The sequence below is a fragment of the Palaemon carinicauda genome, chromosome 18 (assembly GCF_036898095.1).
Source record: "Palaemon carinicauda isolate YSFRI2023 chromosome 18, ASM3689809v2, whole genome shotgun sequence".
NCBI classification, from domain to species: domain Eukaryota; kingdom Metazoa; phylum Arthropoda; class Malacostraca; order Decapoda; family Palaemonidae; genus Palaemon; species Palaemon carinicauda.
In genome coordinates, this window is record NC_090742.1 from 75,620,122 (window position 1) to 75,642,800 (window position 22,679).

Sequence of the window (22,679 nt, forward strand, 5' to 3'; positions counted from 1 at the left end):
AGATATGACAAACTTATAACAGAGTTTGTATTTTTCCTAACATACAAACCCAAATTCTTTACTATAGGAGATATTCTAGCGGGAGCTGGAAAATACAGCAGAAAACCTTAACAACGTCGTTAACGACCGGGCAGGTAGTTATCCAACTATTAGTGGTGGGGGACTGCCGGTCGGTAGCTACTGAATACCTTTAATCGGATTCTAGCTAGGACTATTTTTGGGGGGGGGGGGGGGGGTGACGGATGACGGAGGGAAGATTTGTGTAAAAAATTCGGGTTTGTATGTTAGGAAAAATACAAACTCTATTATAAGTTTGTCATTTGTTCCTACGCTAGATACAAACCGTCATTCTTTACTATAGGAGACTTAGTCTTGAGGTCAGCGTGGTCGAGGAGTTCCTTATTCCTAGGAAAGAGAGTCCTCAGACTAGATTCTTTTGACGAAAAAATTAGATCACCATAATCTTAGCACAACTGAAAGTTTGTAATTATGTGGAAACAAATGTTCCAGGATGAAGAGGGACGGGAACATTCGACTCGGACCCTTTCATATTTAGGAATCCCCCGACCTTGAAAAAGGGAACCCTCGTGACCACGAGTATAACTTATACCCTGTGAGATGAGTCAGATGAGTTTCATACCTTATTTCCATTGGCGAGTCCAGCTGAAACTGGTTACAGACTAGGATACCCAGATGGGAGAAAGAAGGAAGCGCAAAAGATAGATGGGTGTCCTTCTAAAAACCTAGTGTAACACAGAATCCTCAACCAATGGCTACTGTCCCCTGAAAGGGCGTAAGGTAGCTACAGCACCTGCTGACCTGCCACAATAGGCCCTATAGAAAAGGTGTTTAGAGACCTATGTGTCACATCAGTTAAATAATGAGTGTTGAATGTAGATTGGAGTTTCCAGACTCCAGCTCTTAAGGCTTGGGAGACTGAAAATTTTTTCTTAAACTCCAGTGAGGCAGCCAGTCCCCTAACTTGATGGGCTTTGGGTTGAGCTGCCTCTTGGTCTCCGTGAATGGCTCTCGCAATAACTTTCTTGAGCCAGAAAGAGATGGTGTTGCGAGAGATTTTCTTCTTTACCTTGTTGGTACTGAGGAAGAGATGACAGAGGCGAGGTCTGAAAGGTCTGGTGCGCTTGAGGTATTTCCTTAGCGCTCTGACTGGGCACAGTAGCAATTGGTCAGTATCCTGTGTTAGCTTACTGAGGCTGGAAAGTTGAAATTCTCTAAACCTCTCATCGGCCAATGAAGAATTCTGAGTTTTGGCCACAAAGCCTGGCACGAAGTTGAGCGAGACTTCGCCCCATCCTCTAGAATGGGTGACTTCGTAGGATAGACCATGTAGTTCACCGACCCTTTTCGCCGAGCTACTAAGAAGACAGTCTTCAGGGTTAGGAAGTAGTCAGAGGTCCTATTTAAGGGCTCATAGGGTGGACCCTTTAAGGAACGTAAAACCAAGGACAAGTCCCAAGGTGATGGTCTAATCTCAACTGGGGGGCAAGATCTCTCAAAACCTCGAATCAACAAGGTGATATCTTCTGAGGTGGAAAAGTCAATCCCTCCCAGTCTACAGATGAGGCTTAAGGCTGAACGATAGCCTTTAATTGCCGAGACTGAGAGGAGTTTTTCCTCCCTGAGTTACACAAGGAAGTCTGCCACTAACGGAAGAGAGGGATCGAGTGGAGACACACCTCACCCTCTACACCAAGCTGCAAACACTCTCCATCTTGCTTGGTAGAGGTTTGTGGAAGAGTGGCACAGGTGCCTCGACATGTGCTCAGCCACCTTCCCTGAAAAGCCTCGGCTTCTGAGGAGTGACTGGACAGCCTCCAGATGTGAAGCTTCATGAAGGGGATTCTCCCGTGGGGGACACCACTGTGTGGCTGCGTCAGCAGAAGGGGTTCTGGAGGCAGGAACCTTGGAACTTGAACCAGCAAGGAAAGAAGGTCTGCGTACCATTATCTGCTTAGCCATGCCTGAGCTAATAGCTCAGGCATGGCCAAGCAGAGGTCCTGAGTTTGTTGATCACCCTTCTGAGCAGGCAAAAGGGTGGAAAGGCATATGCGTCCAGGATGTCCCAAGAATGTTGAAGGGCATCTTGGATCGCAGCCTGATGGTCTGGAACTGGGGACCCGTAGCGGGGAAGTTTCGCATTCAGAGAAGTGGTGAACAGGTCTATTGTGCAGACACCCCACAAAACTATTACTGTCTTCGCTACTCGAGGATCCAAAGACCATTCGCCACTCAACACTTGGTGATGCCTCCTCAGTTGGTCCGCCATGATGTTTCTCCGGCCCGGAATAAACCTGGCTGTGAGAGAAATGTTGTGACCTTCCACCCACTGGCAAATCTGGACTGCTAGCAGACAGAGGTCTCTTGCCAGAGGCCCCCCTTGTTTGTTGATGTACAAGACGGCTATGGAGTTGTCGCTCATCAGCACCACCTCTTGTCCTTGCAGATCTTTTACAAAGTATTTTAGGCCTTTCCAGGCTGCTAATAATTCCAGGTGATTTATTTGAAGAGTTTGTTCTATCGGAGACCAAACTCCTGATGCTAATTTCGGGCCTAGGTGGGAACCCCAGCCCCGTAGCGATGCGTCCGAAAAGTTTTAACTTTGGACTGGAGCTTTGGAGGGGAATGCCCTTTTGGGTATTCTCTTAGGTTGACCACCAATGAACATCTTGTATCATGAGAGCTGGAAACTCCACTGACAAGAATGGGGAATCAATCTTTTGAGACAAATGGGTCTTCAGATGCCACTGGAGACTTCTCATTCTTGATCTTCTGCCTGGAACTAGTTTTTCCAGGGAGGAAAGATGGCCCAGAATTCTCTGCCATGACTTGGCTGTAGGAGGCAGTGGAGACAAGAGTTGGGCGATGGATTGTTCCAGTCTCCGAAGTCTGTCTTCCGAAGGGAACATCCTCCCTACCTGGGTGTTGATGAACATACCCAGATAGTTTAAGACTTGGGTTGGAATCAAGCAAGACTTCTCTGCATTTACAAGGATCCCCAGGTCCTTGCAAAGGTCTAGAAGTCTTCTCAGGTGATCCAGAGCTAGCTCCCTGGACGAGGCCAGGAGTAGCCAATCGACTAGGTACCTTAGCAGACGTATCCCGTGCTTGTGAGCCCAAGAGGAAAAGAGTTCAAAAACCCTCGTAAAGACCTGTAGGGCAGTCGAGAGGCCGAAGCATAGGACTTTAAACTCGAAGATTCGACCCTGAACCACAAAGCGCAAGAATTTCCGATATGCGCGATGGATCGGCATTTGGAAAATATGTGTCTTTTAAGTCCACAGATGCCATAAAGCCTCCTGGACGCACCGCTTGGGTTACGGAGGCTGCTGTCTCCATTTTGAATGGAGTTTGCTTCAAAAACTGATTCAAGGTAGAGAGATAGATTACTGGACTCCAACCTCCCGAGGCTTTTTCTACCAGAGAGGCGACTGAAAAACCCTGGGGAGGTGTTGGAGACCTCTTGTATGGCGCCTCTTAGAAGCATGCTCTGGATCTCCCGAGCTAGGGCTTGCTTTGATCATCGGTCTGGCCTTTTCCCTCTGTTCTCAACCGAGGAGAAGAAGGTTTAAACCCCTGCGTCTTCTTCCAAGGCTCTCGTGAGGCTCGTATTCCGTAACTCATTAGGGAGCACGGGAACCGGAGCTCTCCTGTCTGAAACACGAGGGAGAGGTGAATGACCCCGCGCGGAAATGCCCGGAGACTTGCGCGATCAGGAAGTTGACGGACGGGAGCGCTCTCTCTCTCTCTCTGATGATACGTAGCGACGGTGAGGAGAAGTGCTCTTTCTCCCTTTCCTAGAGCGATCTGAGCTCCTCAAACTAATATGTGAAGGAGAGGGATCGCGCTCAGACTGCGCTTTTCCCTTGTCCGCGCTCCGGGCGCAATTAGATGAAAAATCGTGGGAAGAGTTCTCCAACGGGAGCGCTTATTACTCTTAGGAGAAATCTCTTGTGATGAAGAGCGAGAACGTATCGTAGCACTCTTTTTCTTTAAGCGTATAGATGATCCTTCGTGAGAGAAAGTCGAGCGCAAGGCAGAACGACGAGGCGAGGAAGCGCTCTTCTTAAGTTTGTGATGAGAGCGCATATAGTCTCTCGGCGAGACATTTTGTGAAGAGATAGAAGGCGAGGAAGAGCAAGAACGATGAAGTCTCTTCCTACGTCGCCTGTCTCTCCAACAAGAACGTCTGAGCGAAGGAGAGCAAGCTCTCCTTTTCCTCTTCTCTCTCTCCCTCCTAACCTCCGAGGAGGGCGAGGACTATGAGGAGCTGGAGGAGTGGGAGGTACTGCGATATTTGTGCTTGCGACGCTGTAGTTTCATAGAAGCGCAAGCAAGGTGCGAAGTAGGCGCCGAGGGAGCTGAAGTTACTATATCTGCTGAAACTTCTGCTGGCGCCGACTGAGTTGACGGGAGGATTGCGAGGTTCGGAATTCCCGAGGGTTCCAAAACAGAAGGGACCTGAGGTAAAACTGTGCCCGCGAGGAACTGGTTCCACACTTCCTCCGGAGAACCAGGAAATCCAAGGGCTGGCAATACTGCACATACGTGATCTGGAATGGAAGTGGTAATAGAGTCATTCCCGGTAGCGGAAAAAATTGTCCCACTGGGAGGGGCAACGTGATCCGACTGACCAAGGGGAATGGCGGTTAAGTCAATGGTGCCGCTCTTCCTTGACTTCCCTCTGGAGGATGGAGGCAAGGAAGAGTCTGAAGGGAGAGATCGAGAGGCCGAAGAAGAAGCCCGAGACTCCTTACCTTTCGACGGCGAACCTGGAGGTAACGAATCGTTTTTGGATTTCTTCTTTCTTTTCACGATTTTTTCCCACTGAGAGGGCGACCATCCTCTACATACTTGGCAGGGGGAGCATTCAGAACACCTATGACCTCTGCACGAGGGGCATAGGGAATGAGTATCCACCTCCAGTGGTGATATGAATGTGCCACAAGATTTCGGGGAAACCCCAGGGCACTTCCTCATAATAGAGGACATCGCATGTAACAAAGAAAAAGAAAAAGAGTTAATCAAAAACAGAATAAAGAAAGGCTAGTCTGCCAGTAAAACAAAAGCAGGAGCAGCAGTGTTACCTCTGCGACGGCTAGAATTCGATTGAAGGTATTCAGTAGCTACCGACCGGCAGTCCCCCACCACTAACAGGTGGATAACTACCGGCTTACCGACCGGCAGTCCCCCACCACTAACAGGTGGATAACTACCGGCCCTGTCATTAACGACCTTGTTAAGGTTTTCTGCAGTATTTTCCAGCTCGCGCTAGAATATCTCCTATAATAAAGAATGAGGGTTTGTATCTAGTGTAGGAACAAATGCAGAAGTGTGACTGTCTAGGTAAAGTTATTCCGAGTCTATGTAGGAAAAACTTGATGTAACTAAGACTTTCCCAATACCACCTCGCCAGGGTATGGGGACGCAACAGTATTAGCTTAATACTACGTACACAAGGGAGCATGGTTTACCTGCAGTGGTTTGACGTCAGCTTATGCAGAGAACCTAGGATGCTGCTTTCCCCATGAGAGGGTAGGATGAAGAAAAGAATAACGGCCAGTCAAATCTTTTCAATCACGCAGACTAAAACCAGGTAACAGTGTCCTCAACCTTCTGCTACTTGTCCAATAAGAAGCTTGATGTATACAACCAGCTGTTGTACAGCCATCACTGGACCGATAGAGATCGTATCAAGTTCCTGTGGGTCACGTCTTGCAGGAGAAAGGTTGTGAAAGTCACCTGGAGCATTCACATCCTTTCTTGTAAAACCTGCGTCACAGAGTAATCTGCTAAGAAGGACCAGGGGCATAGTTACGCCCCTGACACTGAGAGTCGTCATGTCGAGATGATGTTTCGGTGATCCTCCTTTAGTCTCTCCCAGTGCTGATGACAAGAGAAGGGACCCGGGTGGGCTGTTGCCGTTTTCTTTAGGTAAAGTCTCATACCTTACCCTGGGTACAGTAACGGATGATCTGGATCGTCCATTACCGAGTGGAGACTTGTGAAGGATCCATCACCTCTGGAGACTTTTGCCTGGTGACATACTCAGGGACGAAACTGAACATTGTCTTTCGTCCTTCTCAATAATGGGCGATGTCGAAAGAGAGACCATGAAGTTCTTTGACTCGTATGGTTGCTGTCCGAGTGTAGGAACATAGTGTTCTTAAATCAAGAGAAAATTTATTGCCTGATGAAGTGGAACATAAGGAGGTCACTTTAGAGATCGAAGAATTTGAACTATGTTCCGAGAGGAAGGTCTCAATTCCGACAGGGGAAAGGCAAGTTGTAAGTCTGTATGAATTGGGAAAAGTCTATCAATGAGAGGGTGTCCCTTTCTTTCAGTTTTAAGGTGAAGGATCAAGGCTGAGTGATCATATTTACCTGTCGAAACTGAATAGGGGGTCTTTTCCTCTTGTATATACTCGAGGATTCCGCTATTGCTGGAATAGAGGTATCGAGTGGAGAGACACACTTTCACATGACACCAACCCACAAGACATTATACTGCCTGGTAGACTGATGGTGAGGAATTCCTCAGATATCTAGACAACCTTTTTGCAAAAGAGGTATTGGGTAGTCTCCAGGCGTACAATCATAGCAAAGCTATAGCTTGTGGTAGGTGTCGAAGTGGGTCGTCTGTGATGTGGAGAGGGTTCTCTTGGAGATTGTGGTAGGTGTCGAAGTGGGTTGTCTGTGATGTGGAGTGGGTTCTCTTGGAGACTATTAGGAGCTGCAAAAGGTTTTGAAACAGCTATACATAATGCCATAGCGGAGCTAGGAGAGTCCTTGAGAGGTTGATCGATGTTCTAGCCTCTTGAGTGTCCTTCTCCAGATAAAACAAGGACGAGACGTAAACGTCATTGTTGTACCAAACATTGTTGCCAGAGACCCTTGGGGTCTAGGGCTGGGGAGCAACGGAAGTCTGAGATTCAGGAGTGTTGCGAACAGATCCCTAGTTGGAGGACCTCGTAAAGTCTGGACTTTGTCGGCTACAAGGTGATCCAAAGACCATTCGGTATACCTTATCTGAAATGCTGTGCGCAGATTGTCGGTGAGCACGTTCTTCTAGTCTGGAATGAAGCGGGCTGATAGTGGTACCGAACGGACTTTGGCCCATTTTAGTGTATATACTGTTAGATGGGAAGAGGCTACGAGCAAGTTAATTCTTGCTTGTCGATGTGAGTCTCTATGTGGTGTGCGCTGTTGTCGTCCATCACATCCCTGAGTGGTCTGTTAGGAACCGATGAGGCTGCTGAAGGACCGAAAAGTTGGCCTTTATTTCTTGAGAGATTTAAGTGAAGGTACTTTCGGACTCTGTCCAGAGGGCTGAGGTAGTGTGGTGCAGCACTATGGTCCCTCATCTCTTCTTTTGATGTGTTCTAAGCATAACCTCAAGTCCGAGGGGTGGGGAAGGATGAGAAGGTTATGCCGCTCTGTAGATTCTTGACTGACACCCATCCCTTGAGGTTTGTCCAAACTTCTGGTCCAATGGGGCTCAGAATGTTTGGGGGATCGAGGGCCTGATTCCAGTCAGACTCAAGTCCCTTTGGAATGGGAGTTGTTCTCATTTTCGAGAAGGTTTTGTGGAGATTGGTGTCGAGAATCATTCCCAGAAGGGTAAACATCCATGATGGAGACCGTAAAGGTCCACGAAAGAGTCCAGGACCGAAGTCCAAGGACTAACAGCGGCGTAAGGTTGCATTGGTAGATCGGTAGGTCAGCTGGTAGGACGATCAGGAACTGGAAGGGCGAGCATCCACCGATGGGGACCGTAAAAAAGGTCGGCGGAAGTGTCCAGAACTGAAGTCCAAAGGACTATCAGCGGAGTAAGGATGCGTTGGTAGATCGGCAGGTCAGCTGGTAGTATGATCAGGAACTGGGATGTGCCCTTTGGAAGGGCAAACATCCACTCACTAATGGCAACCATGAAAGGTCCATAGAAAAGTCCAGGACCGAACTCCACGGACGAAGTTGCAGCGCAAGGTTGCGCTAGTAGGTCTGCTGGTAGGATGATCAGGAACTGATGAAGCCCATGAGGGCCGATGGATCAGCAAGCTGGCCTTAGGAAGAGTCCAGGACTGAAGTCCACGGACTAAGTTGCAGCGCAAGGTTGCGCTGGTAGGATGATCAGGAACTGATGAGCAGCGTGATCCTCCAAAGAGGTGTCTCTATGAGTGGCCTCTCTCGCAAACAAGAGAGGTAACACTTCATAGAAGAGACTTGAAGACGCCCATGAGGGCCGGTGGATCAGCAAGCTGGCCTTTAACAGTAGCGATCCTCCAAAGAAGTGTCTCTATGAGTGGCCTCTCTCGCGAACGAGAGGTAAACACTTCGTAAAAGAGACTTGCCAAGACTGTGCTCCACCCCTGAAGGAAGAGAAACTCAGCAAGGGGGAAGAGAAGTCTGGGCGAAGGCAGCAACAGTAGTCGGAGACGATGAATTTATTAGATGTGAGAAGTTCTCCCTCAGAAGGGAGAAACAACCTTACACCTGGGAAGGAAACTTTCCCTCGGAAGGAAAGTTGTCCAATCCCTGGAGGTGAACCTCCGGGTTAGCGTTCTAAGATGATCTGAAGTGCTGGTCATGTTGTCACGGGAGTACTTCTAAGTGAAGGGATGACGCCCATGACGATGTCCTCTGAGGGACAGCAGTGACAGCAGATTCCCCAGGCATGAACAGAACAGCTCTGCTTCGTCGGCACTCTTAGTCGAACGAAGAAAAACTGCGTAGTTAACTGGGAAAAAATAAAATTAATTATTTAACAGAAATTCCCTAGGGAGGAACTCCGAAGAGGAACCCCGAGGGAACAACATAAGAATAAATATTGCACCCTTCCTTCGCCAGTCGACATCCACGGGAGAAGGGGGGGGAATAGAGTAACTGTAATAAAAATAGAATTACAATTATCTAAATCAGCTAAGAACCACTGATCCTCCTAAGGGAAGTGTTCCCCATGGAGAAAAGCTGAAAAGTTATAATTACAATTAGAATTTCACTAAAAATAATTGAGACAAACAATCGGAAGAGCAACCTAACCCACGCACGGGAAAGGAGCTTTCGCAGTAGTACACTGTTGTTGTAAAGGTGAACGACCTTGAGAAGAGAAAGACCGTAGTCAATCTCGCTCAGTAATCCATGTTTCCCGTAGGAAAAGGGAAATGGCGAAGACAATAGTTGAATGAAGAGGGTCCAGGCGATGACGATTCCCCTGCGGTGGCCGAGTTGATAATTATATACCGACCGGAAGACCGATGGACCAGAGAGGGAGAGGTTGTTCCCCACGAAGTGAAACTGTGCTGACCTTGCTAATGTACGCAAGTATCGTTGTCGTATATGTATCACACACACAGCACAAACACTGAAAAGGAAACTGATCACATTTCTATACACATACTGTACTGTATATACAGTATACATAAACATTAAGAATGTTTTCATATATATACATGTACTGTACAAGAAAAAGTAAGTTAAAAGACAAAAATTAATGGCAGTCCAGAATACGCGAGGAGGGAGAGCGGAAACAACCGCTCTCCATCTGAGCCAAAAGTAAAGTGACTAAATCACAGGTATGTGAATGGGAGTGATAGCAAGCTACACCCCCCTACCCCCGCTAACTAGCGGTGTGGGTAGTTAACCCTCGCTAAATTTTAATGGCTTGTCATTTCAGCTTTGCCAAAAGTATAACCCCTAATAAAGAGCGTGGTTTGTATTCCAGTTACGGAACAAATACTTATTCACACTCAAGATAAATTTTTCTCATTTATTGTTCGATTTTAGCGAGAAAGATATCATTGTAAAGAGGAATAAAAATCCCACAATTTTGAGTACTAGAATTTTAATTTTCCTTTTTCTCTTTTATCCAAGAATATTTTACTTCTAGACGAAGAAAATTAAGAAAAAAATCATTAAAAAAAAAAAAAAGGGAAAGTAAAAAATCTGTCACACAGAATCATTCGATTTATAAAGAAGTTTTGATGGTATAATTTTCAAAACAATTGGTGTCATATTAGGGAAAAAAATATACCTAAATTTTTTTTCAAATCATGATTTTTGCTAATATATCAAAAAGTTTTTGATCAAATGACTTGAAGGTATCATATAGGTCTAAAACATATATAGAAATTGTGTATTTTGAATAATTATAAAAAAAAATCATGGCATGGCATGGCGGACGGTCCCCTCAATTTAGCTAATGATTTACTGATTTTTGTTCTGCAATATGCTCGCTTCGCTCGCAATTTAACATAACCTTCTCGTAAGCGGAACATGTTTCGCAATGCGCTTTGGCCCTGTGGGTTAGTATTTCGGCGTTAGTTATCAATTACACAAACTTAAATGGGTGAATACACGGTAAAATAAAGAACACGAAACTAAATTTCCAAGAGAAAAAAAAATATTTTCCTTCAGTAAATAATGTGCTTTCAACGAATTTGACCTATATTTCCACAGCAAATAAACCGTTCTCCTGCTATCACCTCCCCCTTCTTGACGGAGACAGGTGGGAACCTGGGACTTAGGAGGGCAGAAACAGGAAAAATGAGATTACAGTACAGGTATTTAACACTTTTAGAGAGTTGTAAAAGGGCACAGAACCTAACCTAGTGGTTCCCAGATCACAAACCTTCCCAGGTCATAGACCTAGGGTGGGGCAAGCCCCCAGGATCCCCCTTTCCCAGTTCACAAACCTATCCAAGGCACAGACCTAGTCGAGGGCAAGACCCTCAGACCCCCTACTCAAGTCACAAACTCAAAGCTCTTCTAGGAGAAGGACATACCAAATTCAAACCATTATTCTCTAGTCTTAAGTAGTACCATAGCCTTTGTACCATGGTCTTCCAATGTCTTAGGTTAGAGTTCTCTTGCTGAGGGTGCACTTGGGCATATTATTCTATCTAATTTCTATTCCTATTGTTTTGTTAAAGTTTTTATAGTTTATATATAGGAAATATTTATTTTAAGGTTTTTAAGGTTGTTATTGTTCTTAAAATATTCTATTTTTCTTTGTTTCCTTTCCTCAATAGGCTATTTTCCCTGTTGAAGCCCCTGGGCTTATAGCATCCTACTTTTCCACCTAGGGTTGTAGCTTAACAAGTAATAATAATAATAATTATGATTGACACCGTCTTTTTTTCTCTTAGTAATCTTTACAGTAGAGTTGCAGTAGAAAATGTGCTGGTCTTCACTAAAAGCTAACTAAGAATCGCTTTTATAAAATTATTCACTACACTAGGAGTACTGTAATATCATGAAACATAGCTATAGCATCCATATAGCCATAATGGCAGCCATTCCACTTTGTCAAGTTGAGCTCCATAATGCACAACCACAACAAAAACTACGAAGGAACTGGGGACTCTTCCTGAGAAAACGGGGCGTGTCGCAGAAGTGCCTACGTCACCCTCAAACATACAAACATCCCCAAATATGGTTAACTTCGTCATAAGGTAGGGGAAGGTGGGAGGAGGAGCTGTTTACAAATGAATGAACAAAATTAATTCCACTAGAAGAAAGAAAGGGGAAGGGGTAAAATTATAGAACAACACAGGACAACATTTATACTAGGAAAAACTGCTTTTCCTACAGCAAATAGTGTGCTTTCAACAAATCTGACCTTTATTTCCACTGAGAATAAGCCGTTCTACCGTTATGGACAACCCTCTTCTCAACAGACACAGGTGGGAACCTAGGACTTTGGGTGTGCAAAAACAGGACAAAACGTGATTATGTAAAACACTTTCGAGATTTGTAAAATGCCACCTAACCTAACCTATTAGTTCCCAGGTCACAGACCTAGCCCCTGGACTCCCCTTCCCAGGTCACAGACTTAGCCCTGGACCCCGCTTTCCCAGGTCACAGACCTAACCAGGGGGTAAGCCCCGGACCCTCCTTCCAAGGTCACACACACAGAGTAAATCACATATAAATACTTACATTATGATGAAATAAATCACAAATAAATCCTCACATTATGATAAAAGTAAATCACGTATAAATACTTACATTATGATGAAATAAATCACAAATAAAGGTATTATTACAGTTTCATCCATTATGGGAAATCTATTATAATAATATATTTCCCTAGTAAAGCAAGTCTTTTGTAGTATTTCTGTAAAATATAATCTGTCGCAAATGCCTAGTTCTTTATATATCGACGATCAAACTCACGCTACTCATATCTTCCTCCCAGATTTTTTCTAAGTCTGTTGTTATTGTTGACTGTGTCTTGTATTTGCTTAAATGAGCCCTGTAACCACTACAATCCGCAGACAAACTAGTCCACTATGAAGTCTTAGACATTTGGCCAATCACAGCGTCTGTCCACTATGACGTCATACATGTTTAGCCAATCACAGAGCGACAATACATTATCTTACCCAGGCATTTCATTTCGTTCTTAGACATGGAGGCCATAGCAAGCACATCATCTCATGTTGTACAAGAAGTTGAAATTCCATCTTCTTGTCCTGACTGTTTCCTAACTTACAATGAATTTGTTGTAACTTATTCAGGGAATATTGAAAAACTAGTGGATTTGTGCCAGAGACACAATTTAATTTTACAAAATAATAATTGTCCTGCATGTCAAGGAACCTTCGTATCGGCTTCACGTTTTCCTCAAAGTACCAGCACATCTTTATGAACCAACAGTTTAAGGTAAGCTTCATTAATTTATAGAGTATATTATAATGGTGATAGTATAATGATGTATACAGCAGTACCATCACTTTGGATTTGGTTTGATGGATGTGTTAGGTAGTGGCTGTAAGGGGGGGGGGTCGCAGGGGCTAGGCCTAGGTAGGGGTACAGGGCCCTAGGTTAGGTGGTTGTATTAGGTTCGGTAGTGTCCCGAAAATCACTGTGGCCTTAAGGGGGGGGGGGGGTCGCAGGGGGGGGCTATAGCCTAAAATAAACAAAAGATCAGCCATTGCACTTTGTTACTTTGAGCTCCATAAAGCACATTCGACATGTAACATAACTACAAAGAAACTGAAACGTTGTATCAATAAATTTGCCCTATGTTTTTCTATAACACCAAATTTTAGAGATGTCTTTGTGACGGTGGTGGAACTCAAAATGAAGGGGAGGATGGCAAAAATGGCTGTTGTAGAACAACATCAGGGAACTTGTGCATAAATATTTGGAAGCCCGTAATTGGTTAGAAAAAAAAAAAAACAATGATTACATAAAAAAAAGAAGAGCTCGCAAAAGCAAGTGCAAGCAATGCATGGGCAATAACTCGCCATCAGTCTCCCAAGTGTAAAGAATGGACAGAGTGAGGAACAGACTTTACATTTTAATTGACCTATAACCAAGTTATTATGCCCCAGCCCATATTAAACATATAGAGAAAAATACCAAACTAGCCAACACTTGTCTATTTCTTAAAGCGAATTTCAGTTCCTTTAGTAATTAAAGTATCATATATTAACCTTAAAGGTATTTTGTAGTCTCTTATTACATATTTCTGCCAATAATGTATTGATAAGCATTTTTTTTGCACGTGTACTAGACAAAATATTAACAACAAAAGCGCTGGGTGGGATTCTATCGAAATATTACCTTTGTGACTGGTAGGCTACACTTACAGCTACATACATCAGAAACATTCACATGAATAAACGTAAACGTCACCTGTGTAAAGTCGAGGTCTACCCTTATACAGTATAATATTCAAGAGCAAAGCATAATCTCGTAGGTCAAATCACTAAACTACCTCTATCTGTTATCGGGTATTGCAGCCTAACCAACTCAGTAGTAGCCTATCAGACACATATATTTATTGCAAAAATATGCATCATCCAAATCAATGCTGGCCATCATGACACTAACTACAAAATTATAAAAAAAAATTGCCAAACCTATGACATGTAAATGTCAACATTAGAATCTAGACTGAACAATAATCACCATTACTTACCACATTCAGTTGTCAAACTTCGTCTTTATTCTTCCTTCAATCCTTGTCCAATTCTTATTTCCGTTTCCATCATGTAATGAAGGTAATGACATCTCTATCAAGCTTAATTTACAGAATCGAAGATGTGACACATTAATTCACATGTAGGTAATAAATGACATTCGAAAACTTCAAACGTAACTTAAATTATGCAAGGCACACTGGCAGTCAAATGATCAAATACGCTAGAAACATTCGGTTAAGCAAAGCCCAAAACGAACAACATTAACACTACATAGTGAAGCCAACGTTGAACTGTTTTGCTTTAATCTACCTAGTCGAGTGACTCGAGTCAGTGTAGCGTAATTTGGTGTCTGAAGAAACTACCGATAATAAAAACGTAAACTACGTGGTTATGTAGTTTGGATCAAGAAAATTACTCGTAATTGTTCGATTAGTTTGTTGTTAATGCGTTGTCTTTTGGCATGATACGGACGAAAGAATGTAATATTTTTTTCGGTATTTTCACTATTTCTTCACTATCCATTCCTTACAGCACATAAGGTTATGTAATCTATGGTTTTTATCCAGCAAGAAATGATGTTTCATTTATCATATTCGGGGCCTACGTTTACATGTCTATTCGCACCTAAAACTGACTGGAAAGGATACTTTGTCGAATAATAATGTAATAGATTATATTGCATCAATAGTCTTCTATATGCTAAAAAGACGAGATGGTAATGTAAAGAAGAAGACTTGGTGAAGAATTCATCATTGGCGAAAGATAAACAACAGTTGATGGTTTCATTCCAAGTCAAGGCGTTAATAAAATCCAACAAGGCTATTTTAACAAGGTGCAAAAAATACTCAATTCACCATTAGCGAAATGAAGGTGTTGGTGCTTACCTCAGACTACTCAGCACAAGACGTAAAAAAACATTGGATTAATTCAGACATATTTAGACATATTTTGCAGACTTGCTTGCTTGCTTTTAGATTGCAAAGCAGAACGCAAAACACGTGAACAGACTGACGTAAGTTTCTTTTTATAGTTTATATACGAAACATTTGTTTTAATGTTGTATATAACTGTTCTTAAAATATTTCATTCAAATAGTTCTTTATTTCTCATGTACTTTATTTCATTACTTATTTTCCTCATCATCATTATCATCATCATCACCATCATCATCTACGCATATTGACGTAAAGGGCCTCGGTTAGCTTTCGCCAGTCGTTTATATATTAAGTTTTAAATTCAATACTTCATTCATCATCTCCTACTTCACGCTTCATAGTCTTCAGCCATGTAGACCTGGGACTTCCAACTCTAGTCCTTTGTAAAGCCCAGGTGAACGTTTGGTGAACTAATATATGTCTTGTGGAGTGCGATGAGCATGACCAAACTCTCCATCTACCCCTCATCATGATCTCATCCACATAAGGCACTCGAGTAATCTCTCTTATAGTTTCATTTCTAATCCTGTCCTGCCATTTAACTCCCAAAATCCTTCTGAGGGTTTTGTTCTCAAATCTACTAAATCTGTTCGAGATTGTTTCATTGTCATACCCTGACTCGTGTCCATAGAGTAACACATATCTCACTAAACTTATATATAGTCTGATTTTTATATGTAGGCTAATTTCAGGCGATTTTATTTCCAAATTTTACTTAAACTACCCATTGTCTGATTTTTTTTTTCAATGTTTCACTAAACTCTAATTCTAAAGACCCTGTACTGTAGATCATAGTTTCTAAATACTTGAATGATTCTACCTTATCAATATTTTCTCCTTCCAATGATATTTCGTCTTCCATTGCATACTCCGTTCTCATCATCTCTGTCTTTCTTCTATTCATCTTCAGCCTAACCTCGTGTGATATTTCATGCATTCTGGTAAGCAATCATTGCAAATCTTGTGGTGTTTTGTTAACAAGGACAGCATCTACCAGCATACTCTAGGTCTGCTAAATTCCTATTATCAATCCAGTCCAATCCTTCTCCACCATCTCTGACTGTTCTACGCATTTACAAAATCCCGAAGGGGAATAAACAACATAGGTGACAACACATTCCCTTGGAGTACTCCGTTGCTCACTGGAAATTCATTTGATAAGACTCCATTAACATCAACTTTGCACTTGCTATGCTTATGAACAGACTTAATCAAATTTACATATTTGAGAGGAATTCCATAATAACACAGGACTCCACAAAATTGGCCCGTGCACACTATAAAAAGCTTTTTCATAGTCCACAAATGCCATCAAAAGGGGATTTCTATATTTTTCGCATTGATGTACATGTCTCAACGGGAAAATTTGGTCAGTTCAACTTCTACCTTTTCTAAATCCTGCTTATTCACCTCTCATCTTTTCATCAACCTTTCTCTCCAGTCTCTTTAGAATAAGCCTAATAAATATTTTCATAACAATTGACGTAAGTGTTATGCCTCTGTAATTATTGCAATCGGTTAGGTCTCCTTTTTTTGCTATTCTCACCAACACTCCTAACTCCCATTCATCAGGTTTTGCCTTTTAATGCCACATTCTACAAAATAATGTTGTAAGTAGTCTGGGAGTCACTTCATTTTCGGCCAGTATCATCTCGGCAGTTATTCTATCGTATCCCGGGGCTTTCCATCTCTTTAGTTTTTTAAGATAGCTTCGAATTCTAAAACACTAAATTCATTCATGGGAACGTCAAGCACTTCGTCAGCTTCAGGTATATCAATCAAATTATTCCCTTCATATCTATATACTGTACTTCACTAAAGTGTTCCATCCAACGTTTTCTTTCTTCATCTTCTGTTGCTATAACAGAACCATCTCTCTTTTTGATGGGTATATGCTTCTTCTTTGCCCCAGTCGAGATTTCATTAATAATTCTATGAGCAATTCTTGCACCATAGCCACTTCCTGAATTCATAGCACATTCAGCCTCATCTGCTTTACTGTCTAAATATTCTCTCCAGTCATTCCTGGCTTTTCTTTTGACTTCATTATTAATACTGGAATACTTAGTATGTAAGTTTCATTACTTCCTCGAAAACTTTCAACAACAAATTTCTATGTTTGTCTCATTTTTATAGTAACCCAAGTATCATCCGATATCCAAGGCTTTCTTCATGTAACTGCATGCCCTAAGACTTCACTGCCAAACGACTGATATATGTTCTCAATATCACACCATTCTTCATTAATTGTCTGTTCTTCATCTCTTAAAGTCTCTAAACCTGCAAATCGATTCCTACATTCAATTGCAAATGTTTCTCTGTGCTCTTCTTCAAGAAGCTTAGTTGTATCAAACCTAGGTTTTCTATTTTTCTTTCTGTTGGGTGCTTTCAGTTTTAATTTGTGTGGCAATGAGGAGCTGGTGATCTCTACCATTATCTGCACCTCTATAGCATCTTACATTTCTCAGTCTTCGTTCTCTCTCTATTAATGGCAATGTGATCTATCTGATTTTTGTAATTGCCACATGGTGGAGTCAATGTATACTTGTGGATGTTCTTGTATTGAAAAAGAGTACCTCCAATGATAAGATTGTTTGATGAACAGAAACTCATGAAATGTGCTCCATTTTCTTTTGCAACTTCGCCAAGACCCTCAACACTCATCACATTCTCTATATATTGAGTATTTCTTCCAACTTTAACATTGAAGTCACAAATCACAATTTTCACATCTCTCTCAGGGATCTCATCTATTACCCTCAGCAGTTCTTCATAGTATTCATCATTCCTTTCTTCAGGGAAATCATTTGATGGGGCATAGCAAAATAAATTATAATACTCATATTTCACTGCTCTGATTTGAACTTTGCTAGTAATAATCTATTATTTACAGCTCTCCTCTCGGTTAATACCTTCTCTGTCTTTGGTGTCATCATCATCCCTTCCTCTTCTTTCAACTCCATCTAATTTTACTGAGTACCTACCTACATACATACATACATAAATACATACATTATATATATATATATATATATATATATATATATATATATATATATATATATATATATATATATTGCCTTGGTCTAAGATTTCCTTACCAATCTCTTAACAACGTGTTTCACTTAGGGCCAAGATATCCAAACTATATCTCATAAATTTACTCTCCTCTTGTTGTAACTTCCCAATCTGAATCATGGTTCTTACATTCCAATTACCTATTTTCGATGTTTCTCTAAACCGGGAGATTCTTAGCACCCCGCTACGCCCAGGACGGGGGCCCATTCTGTCATCTTCTCTTTCTATGATTGACAAAATCGCTAGAGGATTCATTGGCTAGATTCATCAAAAGATAGCCAGTTTCTTGTAATGTGCAGTGCATATCTAAGGCAAGTTACCCCTGCCCGTACATACAAATTCTAGTAAGATCAACCGCTAGGCATCAGGAGTAAAAGCCGAAGAGACAGTTTGCTTTCCGCCTTAAACCAAATCCACCAACCTGCTGCCAGTAACGTCATCGAGATTTAGGGGGGCATTTCCTCCACACCCAAAGCTCTCATTACTCCACCAAGTTGCAGTTCCTCTTACACAAGTATAGCCGTTGGCAAAAATGGATTGCTAAGATATACCGCCCAGCACGGTAATACCTCCTAGCACTGGGGTATTTTTCCCTGATGGAGCCTTGAGGGCATATAGCATCCAGCTCTCTCAACTAGGGTTGTAGCTTAGCGAATAATAATAATAATATCTTGGTAGGAGACCCTCCTTCAAACAGGTGGAGTTAAATACTATGGCTGCATCGTCAGAATTCAATTTCTTGTCCAATTTCTCGATTCTACGGACAATTCTCTTTTCAGGGTTGCTACATTCAGCTAGCAAGCTGAAGGTAGCAACCCTGAAAAGAGAATTGTCCGTAGAATCGAGAAATTGGACAAGAAATTGAATTCTGCAAGCTGAATGTAGCAACCCTAAAAAGAGAATTGTCCGTAGAATCGAGAAATTGGACAAGAAATTGAATTCTGCAAGCTGAATGTAGCAACCCTGAAAAGAGAATTGTCCGTAGAATCGAGAAATTGGACAAGAAATTGAATTCTGACGATGCAGCCATAGTATTCAACTCCACCAATAATAATAATAATAATAATAATAATAATAATAATGACCAATATATCATTTACAAGATAAAGAATGAATATCTGAATGGTTGTAATATTGGTATACATGCAAGATGTAAGAAGTGACGAGATCAGATGTAACAAGATGGAATTGGTTATTTATTTTTAAAAAATCTACTCTTATGAGCGCCCTCGTGTGCCAATGCTTATTCCAAATGCATGAAGACGAAGTCAAAAAAGAGAGAAAAAAAATATTAAAGAGAATGAGGGTCTGAGCGCTCACCGAACAATGCGTCTCTGAATCCATTCGCAAATGTTGATTTTCATTTAACTTTTACCCGATTTTAAATCCCTATCCATTTTTAAAGTTTTTTTTTTCAATTTGAATAATTCTTCATTAATTTCGCTTTGTTTCTTCATCTTCTCTCCCATCCCTCTCTTTCCCTCCACTCTCTCTCTCTCTCTCTCTCTCTCTCTCTCTCTCTCTCTCTCTCTCTCTCTCTCTCTCTCTCTCTCTCTCTCTCCACCTACTCATTCATTCTCGTTATTTTTTCTTTTCTTATATTTTTGAGTTCCTGTTTATGAATAGGAGGCGATAACAAACGCCGAGGGGGAGGGGGGTGTTTACTCCTTCCACCCCCTCCCCTACCCAAATCATACCCCTGCCCCCCTCCCCCTGCCCCCTCTCCGTTGTCTTTCGGCTCCTTATTGACTTTAATTACACTGAGTAAATTTTTACCATCCTTCCTTTAATAGCCTAATTAAAAAATTTGCATAGGCAAACATTTAATTGTAGAACAATGTTAATGAGAAAATAGCAATGTCTGGCCGGTTTATTTTCCCGCCCAAACTCCCGTTTTTCCGAGGATTTCCACTTCGACTATCTGGCCCTAATCATTCTGTTATAACAGCTATGTAAGCTTCACTTTAGGCTAAGAAGCCACACTTTTTGGAATAGATATTTTTTTAGTAAATCTATTGAGAATTCCGGGTTCTAGGTTAGGTATTCTCCTCAAAATATCCATACCAAAAGGGAATAGGCCTATGGTCAATTTTTTTTAAATGAGGCGCATTTGCACCGACTCGCAGCGGTGCTCTTTTAACTCGGAAAAGTGTCCTGCTATCTGATTGGTTAGAATTGTCTTGTCCAACCAATCAGCGATCAGGAAACTTTTCCGAGCGAAAAGGGCACCTCTGAGAGTCGGTGTAAATCTGCCTCACTAAAAAGAATTGACTATACTGCTCTCACGTGGTGCGGTGTCAGGGTTAATTTTAGGGTCCTTGTAATGTCTATTCGGTGCCTAGCTGTACCCATGTTTTAGCCTTCTACTTTACCTCTGTTACCGTTTTCTTTTTCGCAATCTTACTGTCTCGTTGGTCCTAACACCGGGTTAATCTTAAATTTTAAATATACCCTTTTTTATTGGTCCTCCTTCAAAGTACCCATTTTTTGGCCTTCTACTTAATCTTTATCGCCACTTTCTTTTTCGCAATCTTGATGTCTCGTCGGTCCTAACATCAGGTTAATCTTAAATTTTCAATATACCTTTTTTTATTGGTCCCCCTGCAAAGCACCCATTTTTAAGTCTTCTACTTTACCTTTATCGCTACTTTCTTTTTCCCATCTTGCTCTGTGTACCTGGTCCTATCACCGGGTCAATCTTAATTTTCAATATACCCTTTCTATGGGCCTCCTTCAAAGCACCGCCCACCAAAACCTGCCGAACCCATTGCCGTTCACTAAGCAAGAGCCTGTGCCACCATAAAGAATTCCTCCCTCAGCCCATAAAAAATTGCCACAGACGAATAGGACGAAATCTAATTTTATATAGAAAACATAGTTTCAATTTCCTAAAAAAAAAGGAAAAAAAAAAAAACGAAAAAGACTTGAAATTGGAAATCATTGCCAATAAGTGAAAAATATAGCAAACGGCAAAATCAACCCCCTATGGAGGTGGAAAACTTGAATGGAAAAAAAATTATTTTGCCAGATACGTGAAGGATTTCGTCTGATATTTCATCAATTAAGGATCTATAGAGATTAGGATATATGAAAGTTAACATAATATAGATATAAATTTGCGAAGATTACGGATTATTCATGGTATTAAAAAACACGGATCAAGTAAAGATAAGCACTCCCGAATTGGAGCAAGTTAAGATGAGCACTCCCAAATGGGATCAAGCAGGCATATTGTTATGGTTTCCACTTTAAACACATACTATTTTGATGCTTTATTAGTGAACAAAAATATGATATTAATGTCATTAAAATATAAGAAATATTACAATCATAGATTATATTTTGTGAAGTATACAATTAAATATATAAAAAAAAAAAATTAAATCTGATGCCGAGTCCTGAAATCATACACAAGAAAATTAAAATAATATTGTCTTGCAATAGTGTTACAAAACCTATGTTAGGAGTGCTTTCCTTAAGACTTTCTGAGGTATATCATACTAAAAAGCAAGATGTTACCTCCTAAGCCACTAAGCAATGGTTTAAAAATCTATAAGAGGAAACAGCCCATGAGAAGAGTAAAAGTTATATTCTCAAATGAGAAGAGCAAATAACTCATTTAAGCAACTCGTTAATCAAGTAAGTGTTGAACTATTAAAAAAAAATCTGTCAAAACAACATAGATAATTATCCCGAATAGAAAAAACAACTCGTTAAAGCAATTAATAGAAAGATTAATTTACACAAAATTAGGAAAGAAAAAAAAAGCACTCCGGACTTTGAGCAAGTAAAGATAAGCAAGATAAGCACTCCCGACTTTGAACAAGTAAAGAAAAGCACTCCCGACTTTGAACAAGTAAAGAAAAGCACTCCCGACTTTGAACAAGTAAAGAAAAGCCCTCCCGACTTTGAACAAGTAAAGAAAAGCCCTCCCGACTTTGAACAAGTAAAGAAAAGCACTCCCGACTTTGAGCAAGTAAAGATAGGCAAGATAAGCACTCCGGACTTTGAACAAGTAAAGATAAGCACTCCCGACTTTGAGCAAGTAAAGATAAGCATTCCCTGTTCCTGCGGGGCTGCTTATCTTTACTTGATCCAAAAACACGAATCTCTCTTGGAGTTCAGACGCAAACACATGATTGCAGATAAAACTACGTGATAATCGAATTGTAATCGAAGGACAAGGGTCACTTTTAACATTATGTGGATGAAATGAGGTTTCAGTACGATATTTAGTTTGCAAAGATTGAGATATATATATATATATATATATATATATATATATATATTATATATATATATATATATATATATATATATATATATATAAATATATATATATATATATATATATATATATATATATATATATATATATATATATATATATATATATATCAAACCATTGTTCTCTAGTCTTGGGTAGCCTCTGTACCATGGTCTTCCACCATCTTGGGTTAGAGTTCTCTTTCTTGAGGGTACAGTCGGGCACACTGTTCTATCTAGTTTCTATTCCTCTTGTTTTGGTAAAGTTTTTAAAGTTTATATAGGAAATATTTATTTCAATGATTTTACTGTTCTTAAAATATTTTATTTTTCCTTGTTTCCTTTCCTCACTGGGCTATTTTCCCTGTCGGGGCCCCCTGGTCTTATAGCATCCTGCTTTTCCAACTAGGGTTGTAGCTTAGCATTTAATAATAATAATAATAATAATATT